Here is a 4,544-nt window from a genome sequence, read left to right on the forward strand (position 1 = left end):
AAAGATTATGGCAATAATGAGAGATGAAACATCTATGATTAGATTAAAAAATATTATGCCATCTATCTTACTAGCATAGTTTATTCCCCTGTGGCCAGTATGTTTTGATGAAGCCAGCTGCCATTTTGAAGAGGATTACATGGCAAGGAGCTAAAGGCAGCCTGCAGCCAAAAGCTAGTTAGAAACTGAGACCTTCAGTTCAATAGCCATTGAGGTACTGATTCAGCAAACAACCACAGGAGCTTATAAGTAGATCTTTTTTCAGTCAGTTCTTCAGATAAGACCCAAGCCTTGGCCACCACCTTCACTGCAGCTTTGTGAAAAACCTTAGAGGACTCTGTCGTGTATAAATTTTTGGCCCACAGATGTATTGTGGTAAATCTGTGTAGCATAAAATTTACCATTTTAATCATTTAAGTGTAGAGTTCCACAGTATTAAGTATATTCACATTGTTGTACAACTATCGCCATCAATCTTCAGAACTTTTTCATCTTCTTCAACTGGAATTCTGTATCATTCAATTCCTCCTATTCCCCTCTCCTCCTGGCCCCTGGCAAACACAATTCTACATTCTGTCTCTGTGATTTTGACTACTCTAGGATCTCATGTAAGTTGAATAATACATTATTTTCCCTTTAAACTTATTTTGCTCAGCAAATTTTATCCACATCATAGCATGTGTGAGAATTTCCTTTTTAAGGCTCAATAATATTCCATTGTATGTATATACCATATTGTGTTTATCCATTTATCTATCAATAGACACATAGATTGCTTCTGTTTTTTGGCTATTGTGAATAATGTTGTTATGAACATGGGTGTACGATATTTGTTCAGATCCTTGCTTTCAACTGTTTCGTACGCATATCCAGAAGTAGTAACTCTATGTATAATTTTTCTTTAGTCATTTCTATACTGGTTTCCACTGTCTGCAACATTTTACTAGATGTGTGTTGTTTTAAATCACTGGGTCTGTGGTAATTTTATGCACAGCAATAGATAGCTAAGAGGAATAGCTGTTAGGATACACAAAAGTAAAAACAAAACAAAATAGAACAAAACAAAACATGGTGTTTATAGCCTAGTGGAAGAAACAGAAATAATCAAATGATTATTGCATTGACTGTATATTCACAACTTTTATAAAAAGAGAAGTATATGGTATAACAGAATTTTATAAAAAGTAATTTCACCCAGGCTAGGGAGTAGGGATTACTATCAATGCAAGTATCAGGAATAACTTCAAAAGAGCCAACAGCCTAATAGCCTGGAACCCAGATTCAACAAAAGCAAGTTCCTTGCTTTGAGATTTCACCCTTCCCTTGCAGCAGAGGATGCAAACTATGCAAGAGAGGAAAGCACATTATCAAGGCCTCATCTGTAACCAACTTTAATCCCAACTCTCTGACCTTCTCTTCTTGTTTGCAGCTGTTGTAGAGCAGCAGAAATTTATTACGTATTCATATCAAAGATGTTTCTGGGCCATGTATCATTGTTTTATTTGTTTGTTTTATTTTATTTAAAAATAGGCAGTCTTTTCTGCTTTTCTCAACCTTAAACGGATGTAAATTTTAGTTTCCCCCAAAACAAATATCTAGAAGAAAGAGTCAATAGTTTATGAGTTGAATGTGGAAATGTAACTGAGTGGGCATTATTAGAATCTCCTGCTATTAAGATTACTTAAAGATTTCCTTTTTTTTGACCCTTCATGTCCCTCAATTAAGCTTGCAGAAATTGTGACCTATTTTGATTGAAATCCTAGATGTATAGCAGCTAAACTCCAAAATAAAAATGAAGGAACCAAAATATTTTGTCTCTCCCTTGAAGTGTGGTCTTCAAGGATTTTGATTCTAGACTTAAGCACAATAATTTAGAAATGACAGTCCACCTGAGAGGTTTGATGTTTATCACTTTTCCATTAGGAATAAGTAGTGAACAAGTCAAATCAAATTTATTAAGAAAAATAAATTTTGGAATTCATTTTGCACAGTTAGTTGGGATTCTCCACTGTAGTGTTTTATTTTGTCGTTGTTGTTTTATTCCCCCTAGGCATGAGCAACCTCTCTCTTTCTCACGGCTGGGACTGGGTAGGGTATTACTAATGGCATGGTTAGGACAGTTTTGATTTCTTTTTCCTTTTCTTCTTTCTGCCGTCAGGCTGTCATAACTCCAGTGCTAATTGACTACATAATTTGGAACAATGCACATTCTATATCCTATATTTAGAACAATAATATTAGAGACAACAAACTAGAGGATTGATTTTGGGGGCGGAGGGGGAAAGACACATAGACCACAAATGAAATTAACACCATTTAAAATGAAACACTCTCCAGTCAAGATGGTAGAGTGGTAAATGTTGTGCTTACCTCCACTCGGGACTACATTATGGGAAAAAATAAAATAATAAAATAATAAAACTAAATAACAAGAAAAAGAAAATCCAGAGTTGAGTTACATCTGAATTACAACTAAATTACAACTAAACTACATCTGAATTACAACTAAACTACAGAGCAACCATCATTGAGAATCTCCTGAAGTCTAGCTAAACAGAAGTCCTACAAATAAGGACATACAGAAGAAGCGATCTCAAGACTGGCACGGGGACAGAGACGTGGAATGGGCTGGTCCCACATCTGTGCATTGAGGTTAAAAATCGGGAAGGCTATCTTGGTTATAGAGGTTCCCCCAGAGGAGTGAGGGGACCCAGCCCCACACCCAGCTCCCAAGCCCAGGGTTCCAGTGCTGGGAAGAGAAGTCTCCACAACTTCTGGCTGTGAAAACCCGTAGAGACTGTGACTGAGTGAGACAGCGGGCTGTTGGACTGCCAGGAGTTTCTCTTAAAGGACCCATGCATGGACTTACATATGGACTCACTTGCTCTGAGCTCTAGCACAGGGGCAGCAGCTCTAAAGGCACCAGAGATAAACAGGGAAGAGCTGAGTTGTCGAGCTTCAGAGTGAAGGCTGGAGGGGCAGCTTTTTCCCAAACAAAAGTGCTGGCAGAATTACTGTTCCTTTGTTGGGCCCTCACCCACCCAAGTGCAGACAAAGGACTGCCATATCTGAGTCTTCTTCAATCTGGCTACCCTGCGCTGATAATTCTCTGAGACCCCACCCCACTCAACTTGCAGGCCCACCCAAGCTGCTTCTAGTGGCTTTTCCATTATAAAAGTCCTGTCTTGACTCATACTGCAGACTTACCTAAAATCTCTCTTAAGACTCACAAAACCCAAACAAGCAGTATCTGGCTTCAGCATGCCCTATACCTCTTGCTGAGCAGCCCATTAGCAGCAGCTGGCCTTGGTTCACAGCTTGGCCTCTTGAAGAACTTCCAGGCCCAGTGCAGGTGGAGGTGGTCCCAGGGCCCACATACCTGGTGGCCAGCTTCCAATTAAGCCAGAGCACCATCCAGCTGCCTCAGTGGACAACATACACCTAAATGGCAGACAGGGCAGGCAGCAGAGCCCTGCTAAAGCTAATCCTGCTCTGTAGGGTCAGCCCCTGCATAACAGCTCCTCCACTGTAGTCATGGCCAGTCCTCACAAACAATCAGCCCATGGGTCAGTCCCTCCCACTGATGTGCAAATAGCAACCAAGGCTCAACTACAACAGGATAGCACACACAAACCATACAAGGGATGTACCTGAAGAATCTGGTTCATGTTACAAAGGAAACTGTGCTACTGGGCCCCACAGGACACCTATTATATAAGGCCACTCTACTAAGACCTATAGGAGACATAGCAGCCCTACCTAATACATAGAAATAAACACAGAGAGGCAGCCAAAATGGAGAAATAAAGAAACATGTCCCAAATGAAAGAACAGAACAAAGCTCCGGAAAAAGAACTAAACAAAATAAAGACAAGCAATCTACCAAATGCAGAGTTCCAGACACTGGTTATAAGGATGCTCAATGAACTTAGGGGCAGAGTAAATGAACTCAGTGCTAACTTTAACAAAGAGACATAAAACATAAAAATGGAGATAGAAAACATAAAAAGAACCAGTAAGAAATGAATATTGTAATAAATGAAATGGTGACTACATTAGAGGGAATTAACAGTAGATTGGATAAAGAGGAGGATCAAATCAGTGATTTAGAAAATAAGGTAGCAGAAAATACCCAATCAGAATGGCAACAAGATAAAAGAATCCAAAAAAGTGAGTATAGTTTAAAAGACTTCTAGGACAACATCCAGTGTACCAACATTCACATCATAGGGTTACTTGAAAGAGAAGAGAAAGCAAGGAACTGAAAACCTATCTGAAGACATAATGACAGAAAACTTCCCTAAACTGGTGAAGGGAATAGACATACAAGCCCAGGAAGCACAGAGAGTCCCAAACAAGATAAACCCAAAGAGGCCCACATCAACCCACATTATAATTAAAATGCCAAAGGTAAAATCAAAGAGAGACTCTTAAAAGCAGCAAGAGAAAAACAATTAGTTATTTATTAAAGAGCTCCCATAATCACTGTCAAAACAATTAGTTACTTACTAAAGAGCTCCCATAATCACTGTCTGATTTCTCAA

This window comes from Pteropus alecto, unplaced genomic scaffold (genome assembly GCF_000325575.1).
Source record: "Pteropus alecto unplaced genomic scaffold, ASM32557v1 scaffold177, whole genome shotgun sequence".
NCBI classification, from domain to species: domain Eukaryota; kingdom Metazoa; phylum Chordata; class Mammalia; order Chiroptera; family Pteropodidae; genus Pteropus; species Pteropus alecto.